This window comes from Aquila chrysaetos (assembly GCF_900496995.4).
Source record: "Aquila chrysaetos chrysaetos chromosome W unlocalized genomic scaffold, bAquChr1.4 W_unloc_2, whole genome shotgun sequence".
Classification (NCBI taxonomy): Eukaryota; Metazoa; Chordata; class Aves; order Accipitriformes; family Accipitridae; genus Aquila; species Aquila chrysaetos.
The window spans coordinates 5,391,944-5,419,710 of record NW_024470322.1 but is presented as its reverse complement, the minus strand read 5'-3'; positions in this window follow the sequence as shown (position 1 = coordinate 5,419,710).

Below are 27,767 nucleotides of genomic sequence, written 5' to 3'. Positions count from 1 at the left end.
ACAAAACAACTGCCCTTCCTGTCAGAGCTCATGTATTTTCCTTTTGTGGCAGCTCTTAAATACCATGAAATTTGCAGTGGTACCATTTTATGAACTGTCCAGGAACATAATAGAAAGAATCAATGAGACAAATTTTGAGAGCAGAGGGAAATATGAAACAACCTCTAATAGTAGAACACGTTCAATTTCTCTTGAAGCAGACCAGTAATGTAATTATAATTGGTTTGAGACCTTCCTTATGATGTATGATAGATACACATTAAAGTTATGTTATAGTACTATAACAGCAATCATGAAGAGAAAAACTTAAAGGAGTGAGAGAAAGCCAGTCTCAGAACTGGGACTTATTTTGCATTCTGGGCAGAAGCACAAATTTCATCATATATCTGTCAAAACTGGTACAAGAAGCAGCTGAATAAAATAACTCACAAAACATACATAGTAAGACTCTCTACAGATGAAATTTTCAAACATCCTTGGGGAATATTCTTCTAAAAAATTCTAGTTTTGTAATGTGAGATGAGCAGAGTTCTTATATAGTCAAGGTATTAGTGGAGAATTTTGGATATTGTTGCATTAATTTTGAATTCTTTAATACCCACACAGTGAAGACATGCTAAAACTGGCTACAAAGTGTCTGCATAATTTTAATAGAAGAAATTCCTTTATTATGACTAAAGTTGCAAAATACCATTGAGCATAGAAAACCAAACTGTACTGGTGTTACTCATCCTGAATAGCAGTTACTCCTTGAGTACCCCCTTGAAAACATTAGGAGCATGTGTAGAATAAACTCCTACTTAGAGTAACATGCGAGTGAAAGGAATGAACAGTTTGTCTAGTCAGTCCCAAACCTTATAACAGGTGTGCAACAGTTGTAAAGACAGTTTTTTTGGCAACGGTTCAACAGCTCCAACACCATAATCAGCTTGCAGCCTTGGCATTTACAGCAACCTACGCTGTTGTGAATACTAAGCCCATCCCAGCATCAACAGTAACAAAACAAGAGAACGCGTAACCCAATAGAGCTTTAAGGTTGGAAAGGGCCCACATTTCACAATTTCAGAGACAAAATGTACAGCTGTACCCAATTATTCATTTTTCTCTTTGCCTAAATATGTAGTTTGTGCCTACTGTAAGACCCCTGTACCAAACAAGGTGCTGTAGAGAAGCAACCTTTTCCGAGATGCATGTTAAAATTTAATGGAAAGTAATCTGTAATTTGGGCTAATTTAAAGCAGATTGTGCTCGTCATATTCCAGCTATATGCTCATACAGTGATATGCTGATCTAGGAGTCAGAGACTACAGCATGCCTATCAAAGCAGCTGGCTTTCTGCCCACTTGAATAAATGGCTCAAAAAGCAAGTTGCTCATAATCTAAATGACAAGTCAAATATCTGGTACTGCAGTGGCAGTGTTGCTAGCATCATTACAACTAGCAGCAACTTACTCAAAACAACAGATTTTCAGTTTAATTCCATCACTAGTACAGACAACAGCCATGTTCACTTTTTGTAAGTGCAGGGAACTTTGGCCATGCTCACCCTGCCTAAATTTGCCTTAATTCCTTACTCACCTAACTTATGTTTATTTCCCTCTGCCTGGTGTTCCCCAGTGCCTAGCTATACACTTATTGAGGACCTCTGAACTTCTGAGACCAACAGAACAATTCACTGCACGGCTCAGGCCCAGAGATTTATGTGTCAATTAGCCTAATTCTTGGCCTGAGCTTTATGGGGCAGCAGATGACATCTGCTTAGGGAACTTCCATCTCATCCATGCTCTCAACCCTATGGTGGTTTTCACAGACAGACAGACTTATGTCCTGCATTATTTAAAATTTTGAATGAAACAAATGTACCTTACTAAGTAACATAGAGGCAGTATGTGCAATGGCTTGTGTGTGGCAAGTTAGATCTTTCTCTCCAGATGGCTGCAGTCAGGTGTCCTGGTTTCAGCTGGGCTAGAGTTGATTGTCTTCCTAGTGGCTGGTATAGTGCTATGTTTTTGAGCTAGGTGTGAGTAGAATGTTGATAACACACTGATGTTTTCAGTTGTTGCTAAGTAATGTTTAGTCTAAGGTCAGGGATTTTTCAGCTTCTGATGCCCAGCCAGCAAGAAGGCTGGAGGGGTACAAGAAGTTGGGAGGGGACACAGCCAGGGCAGCTGACCCAAAGTGGCCAACGGGGTATTCCATACCATGTGACGTCACATCTAGTATATAAACTGGGGGGAGTGGGGGTGGGAGGGATCGCCACTCGGGAACTAACTGGGCATCGGTCGGTGAGTGGTAGTGGTGAGCAATTGCGTGCTGCATCACTTGCATATTCCAATTCTTTTATTATTATTGTCATTTTATTATTGTTATTATTATCATTATTAGTTTCTTCCTTTCTGTTCTACTAAACCGTTCTTATCTCAACCCACGAGTTTTATCTTTTTCCTTCCAATTCCCTCCCCCATCCCACTGGGAGGGGGGGAAGTGAGTGAGCAGCTGCGTGGTGCTTAGTTGCTGGCTGGGGTTAAACCACGACAGTCCCTTTTGGCACCCAACGTGGGGCACGAAGGGTTGAGATAACGACAGACCTGCTCAGAGCGTGTTAAAATGAATTTGTTACAAGCATTCATTATATTGGCTTAATAGTCGCCGGTCACAATGTCGATTTATGAGCTCTTAGAGTTGTGGTGCTCCTTTTTAGAGTTCTGTTATGTATCACCTCACTTGCTGTATGTAATCCCTGTGCTGCTGCTTATCATCCATGAGAGGTGGATTAAGGTTTTCGCTTTGATGTATTGTGTAATACTGGCTTATGGTATGATAAAATTACCGGTCTTGGGACTAATCCGGTATTCACACTCAGCATTGTCATCACCTCTACACTTTGGGAGTCATCTGTGGGAAACTATTAATAATTACACCCTTTACCTTTCCTCCTCAGAGAGCCAATCTATGGGCGAGACACCTTTCCTCCCCTTTCCCTTCTCCTCCAGGCAAATTACAATGGCATTTGAGAATTTTGAAAAATGTGAATACCCTTGTGTCGTGGTTTCAGCCCAGCCGGTAACAAAGGACCACGCAGCCGCTCGCTCACTCCTCCCGCCCCCCTCCGGTGGGATAGGGGGAAGACGGAGGAGAGAAAAGAAAAAAAACCTGGAACCTCGAGGGTTGAGATAAGGGCAGTTTACTGGGACAACGCAAAAAAAGTTACAACAACGACGGTACTAATGAAAGAGTATACAAAAAAAAGTGATGCACAGTGCAACTGCTCACCACCCGGGACCCGACGCTCCGCCACTTCCCCCATCGAAAGTCGAGAGAGAGCAGGAGAGCCCTCCCCCCGGCCCGCTCCCCATTTATATACTGGGCATGATGTCACATGGTATGGAATAGCTCCTTGGCTAGTTCAGGTCAGCTGCCCCGGCTATGCCCCCCCACCTCCCAGGTTCCTGTAAAAATTAACTCTATCCCAGCTGAACCCAGGACACCTTGGAATGTTGAAACCAGCATGGTCCTACTGCTAGGAACTAGCATGTTCCTGAATGTGGTTCAGGTCTTATTTAGGGTTAAACAACTATTTAAGAAGATCACCCAGAGGTCTGCCCCTAGGCTGGATAATTATGAGTGGCAGGGTGTGTGGGGTAGAATGGGCAAATGCCTAGGGCGGTGGGCACCTCCAATGTTTTGGAACTTTACCCCTGAACAAGTGCAGAATCCGGAAGAACTAGTAAAATATTTGGAAAAGGTATGCTGTCACCCTGGCAATTCCAGGGAGACACAAATCACTGCAACGTGCTGGGGCCTGGCCCATGCCTATCGAGCCCTGTTCAACACCACTCAGTACCCTCAAGGGGAAGAGAAGGACTCTGGATCTAACAACAAGGCGACAGGTACTGCGGCCCCTCCAACCCCGGTGACCAGCACTGCAGTTGAACCAGCAAACCAACCCACACCAGTATCAGTTGCCCCTATACAGAAGAAGAAATATACAAAAAAATCAGTTCGCTTAGCAAAGGATTGTTGCCGAAATCCGGAATAAAACTCCTTAACAGCAATGAGAAGTTAAGAAGCAGGCACTCCTTTATTGCAGCGCTGGGCACATGGGGGATCGCTCCACCTATCGTGTGCACCTGTCTAGTCTAACTGTGCAGGTTAAATACACACCTGTTATACATATTCACTAAATTTCTGAAAAATGTTATACATAATCATTAACTTTCCAATAAATCATTAGCATATGTAAATGTCTCTTCACGCAGGTGCAGTGAAGGTCCCTGGTGGTCTTCAGAAGCCCTCTGGTGGTCTTCCATAGTCTTCCTCACTTGTCCGCTTCTTGACCTCTTCTTAGGTGATTCTGCGCAGTACGATTCTCACCATCATCTATATTAGTTTACATAAAAATGCATGTTATGTCTATTCTTAAATTTAACCTTTCTAATAATTGGTCCTTCGGTCACACCATCTGATTAATATTCTTATGTTAAAACAATCATTGGTTAATCTCACTTAACTCTACTGATTGGAATCCTCGATAATTAGATCGAGGTGGGAAGGGTAAGGGGTTTCCAAGCAGCAAACTGGTGTCCATAACGGTTTCCTTAGTTTCCTAAAACAAGACACTACAAATCAACAAATCTTTGTCAAAGTTTCTGTGGTTAACTGATTTTAGACAATACTTGAATTCTTATGGTTACACATAGTACATTTTCTAAAGTTCCTAAGTTCCTATGACTACATTTCAAACTTAACATTCCCATACCTATGCTTCACAATTTTCTACTTCTTAATCAAATCAAACACTTTTATATAATTAGATTTTAATTTCTTTATCAAAATATTTGCAACAGGATGAAGGTGAACCAGGGTCATTACGGGAACAGGAGGAAGAGGCAGAACCAGAGGTAATCACCCGATCCCTAACCCTGAGTAAGCTGCGGGATATGCAAAAAGATTTCAGCTGTTGTCCAGGTGAGCACATTATCACCTGGCTGCTCCGATGCTGGGACAATGGGGCTAGTAGCCTGGAATTAGAAGGTAGGGAAGCCAAGCAGCTGGGATCGCTTGCCAGGGAACGTGGCAGTGACAAGGCAATTGGAAAAGGGGCACAAACCATCAGCCTCTGGAGGCGACTCCTGTCAAGTGTGAAGGAAAGGTACCCTTTTAAGGATGATATGATATGTCAATCAAGCAAGTGGACTACCATGGAGAGAGGTATCCAATATCTGAGAGAATTAGCCATGCTAGAGATGATTCATTATGACCCGGACAACCCACAATTACCCAAAGATCCAGACGAAGTCCAATGCATACGACCCATGTGGCAAAAGGTTGTACGGAGCGCACATTCGTCCTATGCCAACACACTGGTGATAATGACCTGGAAAGATGAAGAGGTGCCAACAGTGGATGAAGTGGCTCGCCAAATCCAGCAATATGAAGAAAATCTCTCCTCCTCCCTACAAGCCTGCATTGCAGCTGTGGAGAAGCTGTCCCAGGATGTCCAGAAATCAAAGAGGATATGTCCCACTCCTCACCTGTAAGGACCAATGTCTCAGCTGTTAGGAGTGAATGTTCCTCTGCCCAAGAGAGAGAACATAGAAGGTACACACCACGAGGTGCCCTGTGGTTTTACCTATGTGACCACGGAGAGGACATGAGGAAATGGGATGGAAAACCTACATTGGATGGGTACGTGAGTTGCAAGGAAAAACCACCACAAAAGGGGATTCTACCAGGAAAAATGCCGCTCCAGTTTCCAAACAGAGTAGAAGGGATGATCTTATTTCTGATCGTCTTGAAGGGACTTCTGAGCCAATGTTACGAGAAGTGAGTACTGGACACTCTGACCAGAATTAGAGGGGCTGTAAGAGACTGAATTGTTATCTTGATCCATTTGCCTCAAAAACTGTTAGGTGTGAGGGACTGGGCTGTCATCTCAAGGAACTGTGAACTGCTTATCTCGAGCCCTTTGTCTCTAAGATGGCCTGTTTAAGCAGGACACTCCTCTGTCCATAAGGACGATTACCAGGACATTGAGGCATCCAGGGGAGGAAACTGGGCTGGAGCTGATAAGATACTGGTTTCTGGTGTCGACCACGTGAAGGTCGTGTGATAGACGAAACCTGCAGCGCATGACATCATCGAAATATGCCCTATAAAAATCCATAGAGACAAGCTGTGGTGGCCTTTTTCACCACCAAAGAATTGAAGATTGAGGACCGACGGGACGCCACTGGATCCGTGGTGGTGACTATCCTAGCAATCCTATCCTGACTGCTTGCTTAATTTCTACCTTATCTTCCATTCTATCCTATCGCCACCATTTTCCACTTTTGATACTTTTGATAATAAAAGCTCTTTTGACTATACAGCATTTGACCTTGTTTGTATCTTAATCTCGCTCTTGGGATCATATTGAAACCTTCCTCGACATTGGATCGGGACAGGGGCCCTGCCTCCAGCCAGGTGGAGGAAAGGGATAACTGGGTTTATTGGACTGTGTGGATTCGATGGCCTGGCACGTTAGACCCACAGGAGTATAAGGCTCTAGTAGACACTGGTGCACAATGTACCCTACTGCCATCAAGTTATAAAGGGGCAGAACCCATCTGTATTTCTGGTGTGACAGGGGGGTCCCAAGAGTTAACTGTATTGGAGACTGAAGTAAGCCTAACTGGGAATGCATGGCAGAAACACGCCATTGTGACTGGCCCAGAGGCTCCGTGCATTCTAGACATAAACTATCTCAGGAGAGGGTATTTTAAGGAGCCAAAGGAGTACCGTTGGGCCTTTGGTATAGCTGCCTTGGAGACGGAGGAAACTGAACAACTGTCTACCCTGCCCGGTCTTTCTGAAGACCCTTTGATTGTGGGGTTGCTGAGGGCTGAAGAACAACAAGTGCCAATTCCTACCACGACGGTGCACCAGCGGCAATATCGCACCAACCGAGACTCCCTGATTCACATCCACAAGTTGATTTGCCAACTGGAGAGCCAAGGAGTGATCAGCAAGACTCGCTCACCCTTTAATAGTCCCATATGGCCAGTGCGAAAGTCTAATGGAGAGTAGAGACTAACAGCTGACTATCGTGGCCTGAATGAAGTTACGCCACCGCTGAGTGCTACTGTGCCGGATATGTTAGAACTTCAATACAAACTAGAGTCAAAGGCAGCCAAGTGGTATGCCACAATTCACATTGCTAATGCGTTTTTCTCAATCCCTCTGGCAGCAGAGTGCTGGCCACAATTTGCTTTTACTTGGAGGGGCATCCAGTACACCTGGAACCAACTGCTCCAGGGGTGGAAACACAGTCCCGCCATTTGCCATGGACCAATCCAGACTGCACTGGAAAAGGGTGAAGCTCCAGAGCACCTGCAATACATTGATGATATCATTGTATGGGGCGACACAGCAGAATAAGTTTTTGAGAAGGAGAAGAAAATAATCCAAATCCTTCTGAAAGCCGATTTTGCCATATTAGAATGAATGAATCATAGAATCATTTAGGTTGGAAAAGACCTTTAAGATCATCGAGTCCAACCGTCAACCATGCCCACTAAACCATGTCCTGAAGTGTCTCGTCCACGCGCTTTTTGAATACCTCCAGGGATGGTGTTGCAAATACTGTGATAAAGATTTGATTAAAACAAAATCGTGAGATAGGAGTGTGAAGTTTGCAATGTAGTTATAGAGACTTAGGAACATTACAAAATGTGCTAAGCATAATCATAAGAATACAAGTATTGTTGACAGTCAGTTAACCATAGAATTCTAACACAAAGTGGTTAATTATAGTGGTTTGTTTTAAGAAATCATTATGGACCTTAGTTCTGTTGCTTAGAAACCCTACTTTGATCAAAGTTCTGGTTAATGGATTATGTGAGATTGACCAATGATTGTTTTAACATAAGAATATTAATAAGGTGGTATGATTAAAAGACCAATCATAGAAAAGGAATTAACATAGAATGTACTTTTGTGTAATCTAATATATGATGGCAAGAATCGTACTGCGCAGAATCACCTAAGAAGAGGTCAAGAAGCGGACAAGTGAGGAAGACTATGGAAGACCACCAGAGGGCTTCTGAAGACCACCAGAGACCTCCAACGTGCTTGCGTAAAGGACATTTACATATGTTACTAGTTTCACGGAAAACTAATGATTATGTATAACATTTTTCAGAAATTTAGTGAATATGTATAACAGGTGTGTATTTAACCTGCATAGTTAAACCAGACAGGTGCACACGATAGGTGGAGCGATCCCCCGTGTGCCCAGCGCTGCAATAAAGGAGTGCCTGCTTCTTAACTTCTCATTGCTGTTAAGGAGTTTTATTCCGGATTTCGGCAACAATGGCAACTCAACCACTTCCCTGGGCAGCCTGTTCCAGTGCTTGACAACCCTTTCAGTAAAGAAATTTTACCTAATATACAATCTAAACCTCCCCTGGCGCAACTTGAGGCCATTCCCTCTTGTTCTATCACTTGCTACTTGGGAAAAGACACGGACACCCATTTTGCTACAACCTCCTTTCAGATAGCTGTAGAGAGCGATAAGGGCTCCCCTCAGCCTCCTCTTCTCCACACTAAACAGCCCCAGTTCCCTCAGCCGCTCCTCATAAGACTTGTGCTCCAGGCCCCTCACCAACTTGGTTGCCCTTCTCTGGACACGCTCCAGCACCTCAATGTCTTTCCTGTAGTGAGGGGCCCAAAACTGAACACAGTACTCAAGGTGCAGCCTCACCAGTGCCAAGTACAGGGGAACAATCACTTCCCTAGTCCTGCTGGCCACACTATTTCTGATACAGGCCAGGATGCTTTTGGCCTTCTTGGCCACCTGGGCACACTGCTGGCTCATATTCAGCCGGCTGTCAACCAACACCTCCAGGTCCTTTTCCACCAGGCAGCTTTCCAGCCACTCTTCCCCAAGCCTGTAGCACTGCATGGGGTTGTTGTGATCCAAGTGCAGGACTTGGCACTTTAGCCTTCTGAACCTCATACAATTGGCCTCAGCCCATTGATCCAGCCTGTCCAGATCCCTCTGTAGACCCTTCCTACCCTCGAGCAGATCAACCCTCCCTCCCAACTTGGTGTCATCCGCAAACTTACTGAGGGTGCACTCGATCCCCTCGTCCAGATCACTGATAAAGATATTGAACAGCACTGGCCCCAATACTGAGCCCTGGGGAACACCACTTGTGACCAGCCGCCAACTGGATTTAACTCCATTCACCACTGTGGTGGGTTGACACTGGCTGGAAGCCAGGTGCCCACCAAAGCCGTTCTATCACTCCCCCTTCTCAGCTGGACAGGAGAAAATATAACAGAGAGCTTGTGGGTCGAGATAAGGACAGGAGAGAGATCACTCACCAATTACCGTCATGGGCAAAACAGACTCAACTTGGGGAAAATTAATTCAATTTATTACAAATCAACCAGAGTAGGGTAATGAGAAATAAAACCAAATCTCAGAACACCTTCCCTCTATCCCTCCCTTCTTCCTGGGCACAGCTTCACTCCTGGATTCTCTACCAACCCCCCCCAGCGGCGCAGGGGGACGGGGAAATGGGGTTTACGGTCAGTTCATCACACGTTCTTTTCTGCCGCTTCATCCTCCTCAGGGGGAGGACTCATCACACTCTTCCCCTGCTCCAGCGTGGGGTCCCACCCACGGGAGACAGTCCTCCACGAACTTCTCCAGCACGGGTCCTTCCCACGGGCTGCAGTTCTTCACGAACTGCTCCAGCATGGGTCCCTTCCACGGCGTGCAGTCCTTCAGGAGCATACCGCTCCAGCGTGGGTCCCCCACGGGGTCATAGGTCCTGCCAGAAAACCTGCTCCGTGGGCTTCTCTCTCCACAGATGTGCAGGTCCTGCCAGGATCCTGCTCCAGCGTGGGCTTCCCACAGGGTCACAGCCTCCTTCAGGCACCCACCTGCTCTGGCGTGGGGTCCTCCACGAGCTGCAGGTGGATATCTGCTCCACCGTGGACCTCCATGGACCACAGGGGAAAAACCCGTCTCACCATGGTCTTCACCACGGGCTGCAGGGGAATCTCTGCTCTGGCGCGTGGAGCATCTCCTCCCCCTCCTTCTTCACTGACCTTGGTGTCCGCAGGGTTGTTTCTCTTACATGTTCTCACTCCTCTCTCCGGCTGCTGTTTTTGTCTGTCCCAACTTTTTTTCCCTTCTAAAAAATGTTATCCCAGAGGCGTTACCACTATCACTGATTGGCTCGGTCTTGGCCGGCGGCAGGTCCATCTTAGAGCCGGCTGGTATTGGCTCTGTCGGACACAGGGGAAGCTTCCAGCAGCTTCTTACAGAAGCCACCCCTGTAAACCCCCCCCCGCTACCAAAACCTTGCCACACAAAGCCAATACAACCACAAATCTCTGGGCTCATCCATCCAGCCAGTTTTTCACCCAGCGAAGAGTACACTTGTCTAAGCCATGAGACGCCAACTTCTCAAGGAGTATGCCATGAGAGACAGTGTCAAAGGCCTTGCTGAAGTCCACGTAGAAAACATCCACAGCCTTTCCCTCATCCACTAGGCGGGTCACCTTGTCATAGAAGGAGATCAGGTTGGTCAAGCAGGACCTGCCTTTCATGAACCCATGCTAGCCGGGCCTGATCCCCTGGTTGTCCTGCACATGCCGTGTGAGTGCACTCAAGATGAACCGCTCCATAATCTTCCCCGGCACCGAGGTCAGGCTGACAGGCCTGTAGTTCCCTGGATCCTCCTTCCAGCTCTTCTTGTAAATGGGCGTCACTTTGGCAAGCCTCCAGTCATCTGGGACCTCCCCTGTTGACCAGGACTGCTGATAAATGATGGAGAGTGGCTTGGCAAGCTCCTCTGCCAGCTCCCTCAGTACTCTTGGATGGATCCATGTGGTCCCATAGATTTGTGAGTGTCCAGACGGCGTAGTAGGCCACTAAGTATTTCCTCCTGGATTAAGAGGGGTATATTCTGCTCTCCGTCCCTGTCTTCCAGCTCAGGGGGCAGAGTACCCTGAGGATAACTGGTCTCTCTATTAAAGACTGAGGCAAAGAAGGCATTAAGTACCTCGGCCTTTTCCTCATCTTTGGTGGCAATGTTCCCGTCTGTATCCAATAAAGGATAGATATTCTCCTTGGCTCTCTTTTTGTTGTTAACATATTTGTAAAAACATTTTTTGTTGTCTCTTATGACAGTGGCCAGATTGAGTTCTAGCTGAGTTTTTGCCTTTCTAATTTTCTCTCTGCATGACCTAACAAGATCCCTGTACTTCTCCAGAGTTGCCTGCCCTTTCTTCCAAAGATGATAAACTCTCCTTTTTTTCCTGAGTCCCAGCAAAAGATCCCTGTTCAGCCAGGCCAGTCATCTTCCCCGACGGTTCGTCTTGCGGTGCATGGGAATAGCCTGGTCCTGAGCCATTAAGACTTCCTTCTTGAAGAATGTCCATCCCTCCTGGACCCCTTTGCCCTTCAGGACTGTCTCCCAAGGAACTCTCTCAACCAGTGTCCTGAACAGGCCAAAGTTTGCCCTCTGGCAGTCCATAGTGGTGGATTTGCTGACCCCCTTCCTTACCTCACCAAGAATCGAGAATTCTATCATTTCATGGTTGCTAAGCCCGAGACGGCCTCCGACCACCACATCTCCCACCAGTCCTTCTCTGTTTGTAAACAGTAGGTCTAGCGAGGCTCCTCCCTTGGTAGGCTCACCTACCAGCTTGTCTTCTACAAGTTATCTTCCACACACTCCAGGAACCTCCTAGACTGCTTACTCTCTGTCATGTTGTATTTCCAGCAGACGTCTGGAAAGTTGAAGTCTCCCACGAGAACAAGGGCACACGATTGTGGGACTACTGCCAGCCGCTTGTAGAATGATTCATCTGTCTCTTCAACCTGGTTGGGTGGTCTGTAACAGACTCCCAGCACAATATCTGCCTTGTTGGCCTTCCCTCTCATCCTTACCCTTAAGCACTCAACCTTATCATCACAGTCATGGAGCTCTGTACAATCAAAACACTCCCTAACATAGAGAGCCACCCCCCCACCTCTCCTTCCTTGCCTATCCCTTCTGAAGAGCTGATAGCCATCCATTGCAGCACTCCAGTCATGGGAGTCATCCCACCATGTTTCTGTGATGATGACTAAGTCATAGCTATCCTGCTGCACAATGGCTTCCAGCTCCTCCTGTTTATTGCCCATGCTGCGTGCATTGGCATAGATGCACTAGAGCTGGGCTATGGATTCCACCCCCAATATTAGCATGCCGCCCCCAGGCTCATCTCTGGTGCACCTAGTTTTATCCCTTGCCCCCTTCAAACCTAGTTTAAAGCCATCTCTATGAGCCCCACCGACTCATGAGCGAGAATCCTTTTCCCCCTTTGAGATAGCTGGACTCCATCTGTCGCCAGCAAGCCTGGTGGCGTGTAAACCTCCCCATGATCAAAAAACCCAAAATTCCACCGATGGCACCAGATTATATGGTGGTGCCTCTTGGGCACAAGCCACCTCCTCAGGCAATGCTCCAAAATCTCTGCTTTCTGGCCAGTCCATGATCTCTTCCAGAATTCCTGGGTGGTTGGATTTCCCCAGTCGAGCTCATTGCATGATCAACGCTATCCACTTACTGCATGTAGCGCTGGTTGCATGATGTGTAGAGGGGATGTTTCCTTTGAACATCCAGTGTAGCACAGGCAATCGTGGTGCCAAGAGGAGATATGCTTCTGTACTAACAAGTTCTGAAGCAGCTCGAACCCCCTCATATGCTGCTAGTATCTCTTTTTCAGTCAGGGTGTAGTGGGCTTCTGATCCTCGATACCCCCGGCTCCAAAACCCTAATGGTTGACCTCAGGTTTCTCCTGGTGTTTTCTGCCAGAGGCTCCAGGTGAGACCATGCTCCCCAGCTGCAGTGTAGAGTACATTTTGTACATCTGGTCATGTCCGGACAGGCCCAAGAGCTACCGCACGAGCTATTTCCTGTCTGATATGTTCAAAGGCTTGTTGTTGCTCAAGGCCCCATTCAAAATAGTTCTTTTTCCGGGTTACTCGATAGAGAGGGCTCACAAGCTGACTATAACCTGGAATATGCATTCTCCAGAACCCCACAAGGCCTAGGAAAGCTTGTGTTTCCTTCTTGTTAGCTGGTGGAGACATAGTTGCTATCTTGTTAACCACATCCATAGGCACATGACGGCGTCCATCCTGCCATTTTATTCCCAAGAACTGAATCTCCTGTGCAGGTCCCTTGACCTTGGTTTTCTTTATGGTGAAGCCAGCTTTCAGAAGCATCTGAATTACTCTTTTTCCCTTCTCAAACACTTCTTCTGCCTCGTTGCCCCACACGATGATGTCATCTATGTATTGTAAATGTTCAGGGGCATCGCCTTGTTCCAGTGCCGTTTGGATTAATCCGTGATAAATGGTAGGGCTGTGCTTCCACCCCTGGGGCAGTCGATTCCAGGTGTATTGGACACCTCTCCACGTGAAAGCAAACTGTGGCCTGCACTCTGCTGCCAAAGGAATGGAGAAAAATGCATTGGCAATATCATTGTAGCATACCACGTGGCTGCCTTTGATGCCAGTTCATATTGGAGCTCTAACACGTCTGGTAAAGCAGCACTCAGTGGTGGTGTCACTTCGTTCAGGCCACGATAGTCTACTGTTAGCCTCCACCCTCCATCAGGCTTTTGCACTGGCCATATAGGACTATTAAAGGGTGAGTGAGTCTTGCTGGTCACTCCTTGGCTCTCTAGTTGATGAATCAGCTCATAGATAGGAGCCAGGGAGTCTCGGTTTGTGTGATATTGCCGCCAGTGCACCGTCCTGGTAGCAATTGGCACCTGCTGTTCTTCAACTCGCAGCAATCCCACAATGAAGGGATCTTCTGAGAGGCCAGGCAGGGTAGATAGCTGTTTGATCTTCTCTGTGTTTACAGTGGCTACACCAAAAGCCCATCGGTACCCCTTTGGTCCTTGAAGTACCCTCTCTTGAGGTAGTCTATGCCAAGGATACAAGGGGCCTCTGGGCCGGTCACAATGGGGTGCTTTTCCCACTTGTCCCCTGTCAAGCTCACTTCAGCCTCCAATATAGTCAATTCTTGGCATCCCCCTGTCACTCCAGAGATCCAGATGGGTTCTGTGCCCCTGTACCCTGATGGCACCAGCGTACACTGTGCACCAGTGTCTACCAAAGCCTTATACTTCTGTGGGTCTGATGTGCCAGGCCATCGAATCCACACAGTCCAGTATATCCGGTCATCCCTTTCCTCCTCCTGGCCGAAGGCAGGGACCCTCTATTGCTGTTCCTCATCAGAGTATTCACTGTCTGACCCTTGCGGTGCCAGACCAGAAGTCCCCTCACCAGAATCAAGGGAGGTGGTTTCAGTTCTTCTATGCCTGGAGGATCGCTGATTGCTTTCTTGGGCCTCTACAGCAACTACGCTCACAGCCGCCTTCTTGGGTGACCCCTTCTTAACAGCTGTCTTCCCTCTCAGTTCACGTACACGGGCTTCCAGCTTAAAGGTGGGTTCACCATCCCACTTCCTCAGGTCCTCCCCTTGGTCACGCAGGAAGAACCAGAGTGCACCACGTGGCATACGCCTTGGGCTCCTGTCACGGTCCACTCGGTGGACTCGTGATGGTTCGTTTGTTACGATCTCGAAAGTGCAAAATTAAGGTGACCAACACCAAAGGGGATAGCAGTAATCACACAATGAAACTTTATTGTATTGCCTGTGAAGAGGCACGCGATAGTTAGAGATGGGTGAGAGAAAGGAGAAAAGTAAAGTTAAGTTTAGAGAGAGGAGAAAGAAAGGTTATAGCTACCACCGCTGATCTCAAGACGTTCTAACATTCCCGGGTCCAGCTAATGCTGCGTCGTCGATCGTCATGGTCCTTGGTGGGGAAGCTTCAAATTCCCATTGTTTAGAAGTCATCTTTTATGCTTAGTAACACACCTTGCTCCACCTCTGCCTCAGGAGTCTCCGCCCTTCTCAGAATACAATTATCATATCTCCGCCCTTCTCGAGCGAGGCTATCACGCAGGCGCAGGGTCAGTGTCTGAAGTGTGGTAAGTCTTGGAGGCGGGTAACTTTCGACCAGGAGGTGTGTTTTGGTATTATAATGAAGCAAAGTTCATCTAGAGTTCATGATTTCTTCATCGATGTTATGGCAACGGTTGCAATCCATCCTTTTTGACAGTAGCTATGCGGTTATCTCTAACGGCTCTAGCCAAGTACCTTCCAGGAGCCTTGTACCGCACATTCTGTCCTTGGGATTGGCTGCTGCGCTCCAAACAGGCTGTTGTCAGGTAATGTACTGTTCATGTTCCTGATGACAATGTTGAGACAATGCTGATTTTCTGACCGACTCTTACAGCTCCCTTTCCCTCTGACCAGGGCAGGAGGGGACTGATTTCTTGGGGCATCCCTAACAGCCAAGGCACTGTCCTGTAGGGATGAGGAGACACAGAGATTTTCTTCAAAGTTTTGGAGCCAAGACGACACTTTCTCCACAGTTGGTGTTTCCATATCTGGGCAATACATTGCTGCCAAGCTGTTAGAATATGACGCTGGGGCACCTTGAATCACCTTCCTCCATGTGGCCCGTGTGCACAGGACATCCTCTGGATCTTTGGAGACATCATCATCATCTAGATCACTGTAGATGACTTCCACCACTGCTAGCTCTCTCAGGTACTGGATGCCTTCATCTGTGGTAGTCCACTTTCCTGGGGAGTTCACAAGATCTTCCTTGAATGGATATCTTGCCCTCACACTTGAGAGGAGCCGTCTCCAGAGACTGCAAATTGCTGCCTCTTTTCCGATTCCTCTCTCAGTTCCCCGGTTTCTAGCAAGGGATCCCAGCTGTTGGGCTTCCTTGCCTTCCAGTAGCTGACTGTCGGCCCCGTTATCCCAGCATCAGAGCAGCCAGGCAGCAATCCGCTCACCTGGCTGGCAGCTGTAGTCTTTCCGCATGTCCCAAAGTTCTGAGGAGGTCAGGGACTGAGTAGTTTCCACTTCCTGTTTAAGTTCCCTCACTCCTTCCTCCAATTTCTTTGTCGAAGGACCGGCTTCTTGATCAAACCTTTCCTCTTCTTCTTCCCTTACTAATCGATGATATGGACCTGTTGATCTTCTTGTCCACTGTTTCTTTTTCACTATTGGGGCAATTACTGTGGTGGTTGTTCTTGTTTGGGACCCTATCTCAAGCATGGTGTCCTCAGATGCAGTCTGGGTCCCTGCCTCAACCATGGTCCTCTGAGAGTGTTGAACTATGGCTCGGTAGGCATAGGCCAGGCCCCAGTACAGTGCGAGAAGCTGCTGGTTTTCATTGGGGTAGGCAAGGCACCCTTCTATCAGGTGGTGCGTCAGTTTGCCAGGGTTGCTTGCCTGTTCAGATGTAAAGTCCCAGGTTATGGGAGGCGATAACCATCCCAGGAATGTGCCCAAATCCTTCCATATACCCTGCCACCCAGGGACTGGCCGCTTGAGGGCATGTTTCAGTATTGCCTCACCCAAAACTTGTCTTCTCTTACACCAGGATGACACCAGATTCCACAAAACCCATAATATGCCACCAGTATTAATTATTAGTATTGAACAGCTCACATAAGGGTGAACAAGGACCTCGGGAGCCTGCATAATAAAACCATTCACATCAATGCCTGGTAGGGAGAGGGAGATGTATTCCCTCATCTCCTCCACAAGATAGCTTCCCCAGCACAGCAAGGCCATCAATGCCAGGGCAAAGTACATAGCCATTATTTGTATTAACATGTTCCTAAGCTCAGCAAAATAAAGAGATAAGCGATGCAGCCAACAAATTCCGTGACCCGCACAGGAGCTTGCCACTTGAAAACTACTGTAGCTATAGCACGCTTAATGCAAAACTGCCATAGTCTTGCCCCACGTTGGGCACCAAAAAGACTGTGGTGGGTTGACCCTGGCTGGGTGCCAGGTGCCCACCAAAGCCGCTCTATCACTCTCTGTCCTCAACTGGACAGGTGAGAGAAGATATAACAAAAGGCTCCTGGGTCAAGATAGGGACAGTTTAATAAAGTGAAAGCAAAGGTCACGTGCGAAAGCAAAGGAAAACAAAAGATTTTATTCTCTACTTCCCATCAGCAAGCGATGTCTGGCCACTTCCTGGGAAGCAGGGCTTCAGTATGCGTAGTGGTTGCTCTGTAAGACAAACGTAAATAACAAATGCCCCCACTTCCTCCTCCCTTTACTTAGCTTTTATTGCTGAGCTGATGTCATATGGTATGGAATATCTGTTTGGTTAGTTTGGGTCAGCTGTCCTGGCTATGTCCCCTCCCAAGATCTTGCCCGGCCCCAGCCTGCTGGTGAGGGGGGGAAATGTTGGAGAGACAGCCTTGATGCTGTGCCAGCGCTGCTCAGCAGTAGCCAAAACACTGGTGTGTTATCAACACCTTTCTAGCTACTGATGCAGAGCACAGCGCTACAAGGGCTTCTATGGGGAGAATTAACTCCTTCTCAGCCAGACCCAAAACAGGGCCCAAAAAGCTGTGGTAAATGGAGTTAAATCCAGTTGGCGGCTGGTCACAAGTGGTGTTCCCCAGGGCTCAGTATTGGGGCCAGTGCTGTTCAATATCTTTATCAGTGATCTGGACGAGGGGATCGAGTGCACCCTCAGTAAGTTTGCGGATGACACCAAGTTGGGAGGGAGGGTTGATCTGCTCGAGGGTAGGAAGGGTCTACAGAGGGATCTGGACAGGCTGGATCAATGGGCTGAGGCCAATTGTATGAGGTTCAGAAGGCTAAAGTGCCGAGTCCTGCACTTGGATCACAACAACCCCATGCAGTGCTACAGGCTTGGGGAAGAGTGGCTGGAAAGCTGCCTGGTGGAAAAGGACCTGGAGGTGTTGGTTGACAGCCGGCTGAATGTGAGCCAGCAGTGTGCCCAGGTGGCCAAGAAGGCCAAAAGCATCCTGGCCTGTATCAGAAATAGTGTGGCCAGCAGGACTAGGGAAGTGATTGTTCCCCTGTACTTGGCACTGGTGAGGCTGCACCTTGAGTACTGTGTTCAGTTTTGGGCCCCTCACTACAGGAAAGAGATTGAGGTGCTGGAGCGTGTCCAGAGAAGGGCAACCAAGTTGGTGAGGGGCCTGGAGCACAAGTCTTATGAGGAGCGGCTGAGGGAACTGGGGCTGTTTAGTGTGGAGAAGAGGAGGCTGAGGGGAGCCCTTATCGCTCTCTACAGCTACCTGAAAGGAGGTTGTAGCAAAATAGGTGTCCGTGTCTTTTCCCAAGTAGCAAGTGATAGGACAAGAGGAAATGACCTCAAGAGGAAACGGCCTCAAGTTGCGCCAGGGGAGGTTTAGATTGTATATTAGGTAAAATTTCTTTACTGAAAGGGTTGTCAAGCACTGGAACAGGCTGCCCAGGGAAGTGGTTGAGTCACCATCCCTGGTGGTATGTAAAAGACGTAGATGTGGTGCTTAGGGACATGGTTTAGTGGTGGACTTGGCAGTGTTAGATTTATGGTTGGACTCGATGATCTTAAGGGTCTTTTCCAACCTAAATGATTCTATGATTCCATGATTCTATAATTATTGTTAGTATAACCACTGCTGGGACAGGGACAGCAGTAGCTGGGCACAGCAGTAACCTGTTATTCCTCCAGGTGAAGAGGCTGAGTTTCTGCTACAACTGCTTATCTCATGTTGTGACCTTTTGGGAGACATGGTTGCCTTGGAGTTTCACCAACTACCTGAGCTCCTTTCCTGCATTTTCCTAATTCTTTTCCTTGTCTTTAATGTGTTGCCATACTTACGCTGTGGAAGAGGGGGAAATTAGTAACAAGGTGGCATGTTAGATTCAAATGAAAGACAGGAAGACTATGGAAGTGGGTCCCAATCTGCATTTAAATTCTTGCTGCCTGGCCCCTGTTTTCTGCAGTCCCTCCATGGAGTTATGTTGTGTTAGTCTCTGACACTTTTACCTCTCAAGATACCAGCTGGGCTCAGACACCATCTCAGAAGATGCTTTTACCACTAAGTCCTCAGACTCCTAAGATCTGCATTTGGCCTGTTGCCAGACTGTACATTATAATGAGATATGGGGTAATGTACGGCAATGGAGTTTGTCATTGTGAAATGTACAGGTTTGGGATAGTACAACTTCTAGTCTTGTTTAATGGAAAACATTACACTGAACTTGACCTTCTGGCTGAATGCAATGCTGCTCTAATAACATATCTTTCTCATTTGTATCACTCAATGAAATCCTGCTCTCTGTGACGTTAAGTTTTATCTGTACCATCAATCTCTAGCAGAAAGACATACAGAAGCTCTGCTTCGGGGACTGCACAAATCCTTTTTATTATTATTAATGCTGAGCATAACCATGTCAGCTTTGTAGTCATTATTTTCTGAATTCATCTGTTCATTTTTCTGGAACTTGAGAAAAATGTAGGTTTTATGTCTTATTTAACGAACTGTGATTCACACCATAATGGAATTGCAAGCTACTGTTAAATCATAGATAATATGCCATCTGTGATGTTATACTAAGTTGTTAGGCCAAATATTCTTCTGCTATAGGGCAGCACAGCTGAATTTACATCAGAGGAGCCTTTTAATCAAACTTGAAATAACAAATTCATCTGTCCAAATGATCTTTCCCTTCTTCTAATTCCCGAGCCAAAGTGCAGTTTTTAGAAGTTGTATTACAACCTCTAAAAGCGTGAAAGCAATACAGCATCAAAGCAAACAAACAAAATAACCCCAAAGCAATCCTTTTTAAAAGAAGTTCACATATATCTTAAATAGAGTTTTTTGTGTTCTGTCTGTCTCTAAACATTAAATTGGTCAGTCTATAGCAGAATTTTTATCTCTAGTCCTCAAAAATTAATGCATGAACTGAGCCTTTCCATTTGTTGGTGTTTATGGTCACTGTTTTTTCTTGTGAAAGTGGATATTATACTGGGTCCAAAGCACAGTCATATCTTGGCTCTTTCACCAGTACAACAACAAACAGGTTTTCTGATTTTATTATATTATTCCTGCACAAATATCTGAGGTAGTTCAAGTACCAGCAGCAGTCTGTCTGGAGCAATCACTTTTGTTTTTCAGCAAGGGCAGAATGTCACAATAAAACGGCTATTCTGCCTCCATGCTATTTCTTATGGGCCTAGTGCGAGTCTCTAAAAAAGGCACATATGAGACATACATCTCAAGATAGAGGCAGTGACTGGGCTAGCTGCCAAAACACCTCTACTCTGCAACCTGCCCTCCACTGCCCTCTTTGCTGGGGATCCTCAGGCACAGACAGGGAGGTTGCTGTGGGCAGACAAATTGTTCAGACAGCCCACAGACAGTGTTACGTCCTCTCCAATGATGCAGATGTTATGTGATCAGATTTGCACCAGACACATGATGGGGGAACCAAAATTTTAGGTAAATGCTAGAGGCACTTCCAGTCATTTGACAAGAAAGAGAGAACATGACTTTGCAGTGCTTCCATAAGACATTACATGACCTGTCTTTACTGTAACATTTTTCACAACTATTGTCATTATCAGGCATTAGCAAGGGTAAGCACAATGCAGATGCTATGACCATACTGTCTGTGACACGGTGAGACTAGAACCTCAGAACAGCTCAGCACTTGGTCAAAGACACAGACAAGTAAGAAGTAAGCAGCACATGGGGAAAGAGCAGCACAGGTGTGTTCAAAACTTTCCCAAACTCTAAACTTGATAGCAAATTAGAAAAGATAAAAACCCAGCACTTTTACCAGAAAAAAACTGAGCCAGGACCTTTTGGAAAGGCACAGCAATAGTTGCAGATACACCCGCAGTGTGTTTAACACTCATTGGCAATAAAAGTTCTGGACTGAGAGAAGGTGAAAGCTGAAGCTCTGCCATTTTTATCCTCTGGAATGAAAATAGATTTCCTTTCACCTTGCAGAGCAGCAGCACAAATGGGGCTACCCACACCCTAGCAGTCAGAACTGTGTTGCCAACATGCAATCACTGTTTGGAAAACAAGTAGCTTTGGGAAAGAAAGGATAGGAAGATTTTTCCACAATGTTTGGGAATGTTTGGCATGCAGAAAACCGGCTGCCGAATACCGCCTGTCCCAACTTTTTCCTTCTTAAAAATGTTATCACAGAGGCGTTACCACTATCGCTGATTGGGTTGGCCTTGGCCAGTGGTGGGTCCGTCTTAGAGCCAGCTGGTATTGGCTCTCTCTCGGACACAGGGGAAGCTTCCAGCAACTTCTTACAGAAGCCACCCCTGTAACACCCCCCCCGCCCCGCTACCAAAACCTTGCCACACAAAACCAATACAGTTACCTAATGGTCTTGCACACTTCTGCAGACTGCAGTCCCAGACCGTCCCTCTGATTGCTTATACCTAATAAAATAAACATAGATTCTCTTTCTTCCCTGTCCCATAGTTTAAAAATGGCAATTGCCAACTCAATTTTATTTTGCTTTTTATCCAAAATTTCACACAACTTTACAGACAATTGTTAAACCTCATAACCCTCAAACAAAAAAATGTGTCTGCACACTTTTTCAAGAAGGAAACAGAAGAACAGAGAGATTAAATGACTTATTGACAAGCATACCAGAAAATTAGTGGCAGCATCGGGAATGAAACAAAAATAAAAAGTCCTATCTCACCATTTCTTGTATCAGCCATCGTACCATAGTCTTCATCACTGTCCTTGTAACGTAATGCATAGCAGTGTATGACAACTTCCACTGATGCTCTACCATTAGCAACTTCATTACTTAATATTTTCTTTTTCTGCAAATGGGATAATGTTGCAATAAAATTTTTCAATATAGATTATTCTTTACCTGTAACACTTATCTCTAAAATCTGGATGCGATTCTTAAGTGTTTTATGCCTTGAAAACAGTATATCTTCAACAATTTGTACTCTACAAGCAAGAATAATTTAGGGTTTGGGGTTTTTTTTGATAGGATATTGGGATAACCAGAAAAGATGGCCCTCTTCTTAAGGGAAGTCTAGCAAGGGCTTTAATTTTCTTAAATTATTGCCATCCAAGTTGAACACCAGGGGTCATATTTAGATAACCACTGACATACTGCAGAGTACATCAGGGAGAAAAAAAATAACCATACACTCTCACCAACAACCCATGAATGTTTAACAGTTCACAGAGGAACAGCAGTGATTTTCATAGTATATAGCACAAATGCTGGTTTAGTTTGAAGTGCTGGGTCGACTCCTGTATTTCTGTGCTTTTACTAGGAGTTTGGAAACAAAATGGGAAGGCTCACAACATGCTTACAGTATCAGACCAGTTCTATCTTTTCCCCTAAAGAGGAATGTTCCTGCACAGATGTCTGTCGTGGTTTAACCCCAGCCAGCAACTAAGCACCACGCAGCTGCTCACTCACTCCCCCCCCCACCCAGTGGGATGGGGGAGAAAATTGGGAAAAAGAAGCAAAACCCACGGGTTGAGATAAGAACGGTTTAATAGAACAGAAAAGAAGAAACGAATAATGATAATGATAACACTAATAAAATGACAACAGCAATAATGAAAGGATCGGAATGTACAAATGATGCGCAGTGCAATTGCTCACCACCCACCGACCGGCACCCAGCTAGTCCCCCAGCGGCGATTCCCCGCCCCCACTTCCCAGTTCCTATACTAGATGGGACGTCACATGGTATGGAATACCCTGTTGGCCACTTTGGGTCAGGTGCCCTGGCTGTGTCCTGTGCCAACTTCTTGTGCCCCTCCAGCTTTCTCGCTGGCTGGGCATGAGAAGCTGAAAAATCCTTGACATTAGTCTACACACTACTAGCAACAACTGAAAACATCAGTGTTATCAACATTCTTCTCATACCTAACTCAAAACATAGCACCGTACCAGCTACTAGGAAGACAGTTAACTCTATCCCAGCTGAAACTAGGACAATGTCTCAGTCTGTGCTCTGTCCTTGTATTTTCAGTACCACACCAATTCCATTTCAGGAAAAGTGGGGCACAATATTTTTGTTGTTGAGCCAAAGTGCTCTTGGGAAACCCAGAAAGTTCATTTAGGAGCCAGATTCAGAGGCAATGACACCAGTTGTTTCATCAGTTTTACTAAGCTTTTGTATACTTACACATTTCTTGAAGTTAACTTTCACTACCTATAATCCCCACAGAAGAGAGCTGACTTCAGGCAAAGTACCTTGACATTACATAGATTCCTGGAAGCCCAAATAATGCCCTTGTGAGGAACAGATGTAGTATAACATTAATTTTTCATCATTTTACAGTAGTGGAAAGAGACTACAGGAGATATGTGCTTTTATGGAAGTGCAGCTCTACCAGTGTTGAGAGAGATGTGTTCACTTATGGCAAACAAGAAATGCTAGAAGTAGCCTGACGGACATCTTTGCACTCCCACTAACCCCAGCTGTGCAGTGGTTCCCCAGCAGCTGTGAAGAGCTTGCATACTCATGCTGTTATGGATTGTCATAACTCTGGGTTGATGTCAACTTGCAGCATTGTGCTACTGCAGGTCCACACAACGAAATGTAAATGTAGAAAATAAGCATTAGTTCATACCTAATGCCTTTTTGTCTGCATGGCTTGCTTTTTCCCTACATGATAGTTTCCACTGCTTTGCCCAGTCGTCTTTAAATGTCCTAAGTACTGGAGTTTTCACCATTTCCTTTAGGAGACTATTTCACAGTTTAAAATATCTTGCTGTCAAGGAGGTTTTCCTGACATTCATCCTAAAATTTCCTTCTCTTAATTTAATCTCATTATTCCTAATTAAACTTCCATGTAAAGAATTCCTTCCTGTAGCAGTGCTACATATCAAGGTGCCGCGATTAGATCACTGGTCGGCCTGGACCAGGGAAGAGACAGATAACACACATGGTGTGAGTGCCAACTCCGTCCTTTATTGCGCAGTTAATTCCTTTTATACTAACAACGGTAGGTGGGATTACTGATATGTCATAGGGAGGCGACGACTAGCCTTCTACCTTTCCGTGACATCACGAGATCTTCCGAACGCTGTACCCTACATCTCCCCCTCCTCATGTCCAACTAGCTCCTATTGGTTACACACACTATTCATGCACTGTCCACGCGTCCAGTTGCACTCAATGATTGGCTGCATCAACACTGCACACGCGCATAAACATAAAATATAATTGGTCATACTAACTAAACATACGAGACTTATCTCAGTCTAATTGGTCAAGATAAACTGCCGAATTGAGGTTGTTTGTGCCAAGTTCTCTTTATCGTGGAATATGCACCTGTGTTTTTCTAATTGGTATCTTTCTTATTTTTGTCGTCTTGTTTATTCTGTTCAAGGCCTTCTAAAGGCGTCTGGAATGCTCTTGTGACCATTAGCTAAATATGTTCCCACAACAATTCCCCCTCCCTTTTTCTATAAAAAGAGCATTAGCAGATCTAGTCACCACCATCCGCGAACTCAGCCCAGCAATCGGTAGGTGCCAGCGTCCCCACAGAGGCAACGATGGCCTTGCCGTACACCAGCCTGATGCTCTTCGGAAAATCCCGGTATTTGTACATTTGCAGAGGAACAGATTTCAGCACACGTGGCCAGCGGGTGCCAAAATTCGCCTCAGTTGAAACATAGGGAGCCTATGGCACATGCGGTCGCTGGCCAGACGTGCCGCACGAGTCATAGCCATCCTGTCTATTGGTTCATGGGCTTTGTGATGCGGTTGCAGTGCACAGAGAATCTTGACCTGTTATGTTGGCTAAGGTGACCTACAAGATCTATGAACACAATTAATTAAACACAGTAAAAGCAACATTATACCTAATAAAATACACAAGAATAAAAGAAACCCCGATTTTTAACAAAGATACAAACCAACTCCTAAGTCCCCATCCCGCAGCTGAATGCTCCAAGCCAAAATGACAGTTTTCTTAATTGCTATAAAGGTCTTGCAGCGCCTTCTTGCTTCTGCAGTTCTGTTATCTTGTTTATTAATTGCTCCAGCGTCAGAAATTCGTAGCAGATACCCAAGACGTCACAAGCCAGGAAAGGATAACAGCAATCTGTAAAGAAAAACACTCAAACACTACAAGGTTAGGGCAGGACGAACCATACGACTAGGGACCCATTTCAGTAGCCCTTCAGGCGTCTGTACACAGGCGTACCCCGGCCCGAGGCAACGCAGCTCAAACGGTCCGTCCCATTGGCGTGTCTGGGGATCACGCACACGGACCAACGGGTAGGGGCCTTTCTCTTCCGTAGTCGTAAAATGTCGTTGCGCCGTCATCTGGTCCAGGTCCCCCCGAATTGTCTGATTTAATGAAGTTAACGCAGTTAACAGGAGACGCTGTGTACGGAGAACAGGTGAATTATCCCGTAAGCAGGAGGGCTCCGCCTGGTCCCCCTCCCTAAGCCGATCTAGCAGGGTCTTTAAGGTTCGATGTGCTCGTTCTACAATGGCCTGGCCGGTGCTGTTATAAGGAATGCCATGTACAAGGGCTATACCCCAGACTGCACAAAATCGTTTCACCTTTTCCGCAGTATAAGCTGTACCATTATCCGTCTTGATCTGTCGTGGAATCCCCAGTTGGGCTATGCAAGCACGCCAGTGTTGTACAACCACCAAGCTATTCTGCTTCCTGTGCGCTGTAGCGAGAATATATTTACTATAGGTGTCTACGGTAACATGCAAATACTGTAGTGGCTTAAAGGGAGCGTACTCCGGTCCACTCATGTTGACTGCGGGCTACTTATGCTAACTCTAAATAATCAGGCTCAAAGAAATGTTCCCCCATTTTCTATGAAATCTCCCACAATTTCCCCTTTTCTTTTTCTTTTTTTTTTTTTTCCGTGCAAGATTCCCTTTATTTCACAAAAGAATCCAACTTATATATGTTTCAACAAAGATCCAGAAAGTGCTAACGACTCACAGCCAATACTACTAGCACAGGAGGGCATATCTGACCCAGCTGGGATGTTTGCCAGTCCTCAGAACAGTTAAAGATAAAAACATTCCATAGACATACTCGTGACTGTCTTCAGCCACATCTTCCCAGGCCTACACAAGGCCATCCTCCAACCTGACCTTGTAAAACTAGTTCTTCAAGGCTTGGCAAACATGCAGCACAACAAATTCTAACAGTCACTCTTGAAAACAAATGCCAGGTGTTCCGAGCTGCTCCCACATCGCCCCCTTTTTTGTTTAGGAACATCAGATTCACGAGGAAGGCAGCGAGGACTCTAGCTTCGAACTGACGCAATCCTCATACTGCTCCTCAGGTGATTCTGATTGCTGCAAACACACAAATGATGAATAACCCTCCAATAGCAATATAAATTCAGATACGCAAATTTAAACCTTCAAATCATGTTTTGGATTTAAGCATTTAACACTATTAGACAATTCTTTGAAAAACACCTTATTCTGCTAATTTCGTATATTTCCCATTTGATCTTGTAATATCTGTGCAAGGTCTTAGATCTCTCCTGCAATATTAGTAGCAAATGCACCTTGCAAATGTGCCTTCACCTAATTCCAATCACATACACTTTCATTCCCTTGTAAAGGAGTTACACAGAGCCCTTGTTTTTGAAATTCCCAATTGCAATGTAATTTCATTCTGTTTTATAATGCATTTTGTCTATGTGATGGGTTGATCCTGGCTGGACACCAGTCACCTACCATAGCTATCCTATCACTCTCTCCTCCACAGCTGGACAGGGGAACGGGAAATGAGGTTTGCGGTCAGTTCATCACATGTTATCTCTGTCGCTTCATCCTCCTCAGTGGCAGCACTCATCACACTCTTCCCCTGTTCCAGCGTGGGATCTCTCCCACGGGAGAAAGTCCTCCACGAAGATCTTCAGCATGGGTCCCCTCCACAGCGTGCAGTCCTTCAGGAGCACACTGCTCCAGCGTGGACCTCCATAGACCGCAGGGGAATGACCCTTCTCACCATGGTCTTCACCACGGGCTGCAGGGGAATCTCTGCTCCGGCGCCTGGAGCATCTCCTCCCCCTCCTTCTGCACTGACCTTGGTGTCTGCAGGGTTACTTGTCTTACATGTTCTCACTCTTCAGCTGCCATGTCTGTGTGTTCCGCAACCGCATCTCTCTTCCCCCTCTCCAGCCGTTTGTTTTCATTAATTTAATTTTTTTTTTCCTGTCTCTTCCTCTCTCTCTCTCTCTTTTTTTTTTTTAAATTATTTTTATGCAAGCCAAGTTACATGAAATGCTTTTGCAATCATACGTTCAACTATTTTATGATACGTAGTACAATCATTACAACTGCTAATATTACAATTAAAATAACTAAGCCATGCATAAGCAAATCTTTCAACCATCCCGTAATTCTCAAACTTGTTAGCCATCCAGTTAAACCTGTGTCAGTTATCGTGAGCCTTTTACTGTGAATCATATTGATATCGGGTGTTAGTAACGCAAGTCGTCCGAGGCTACATGGCCTCCTGTTAAGTTTCCATGGAATTCCCCTCCCACGCTCTATTCCCACAAATTAAAAACATCCGCATAGGTAAAGCAGCTGGAATAGAAAAAAGAGTGTGATATTCTGGAATAGATATAGTTACACCAAGCTGTAGCATTTCTATATACAGGCAAAATAGCATTTACATTCTGACCCTTTCGAGTGGTGTTATGGGTGTAATTAAACATCACACAGGGATTCATGATGACTGATCCTAAGAACTCTACTCTTGAGGTTCTTGCATTTCTTGAGGCAGGTGTGCATACAACAGGAAAAGTAAACATGGTATCTCCTTGCTGTAGAGCTTTTCTTCGACA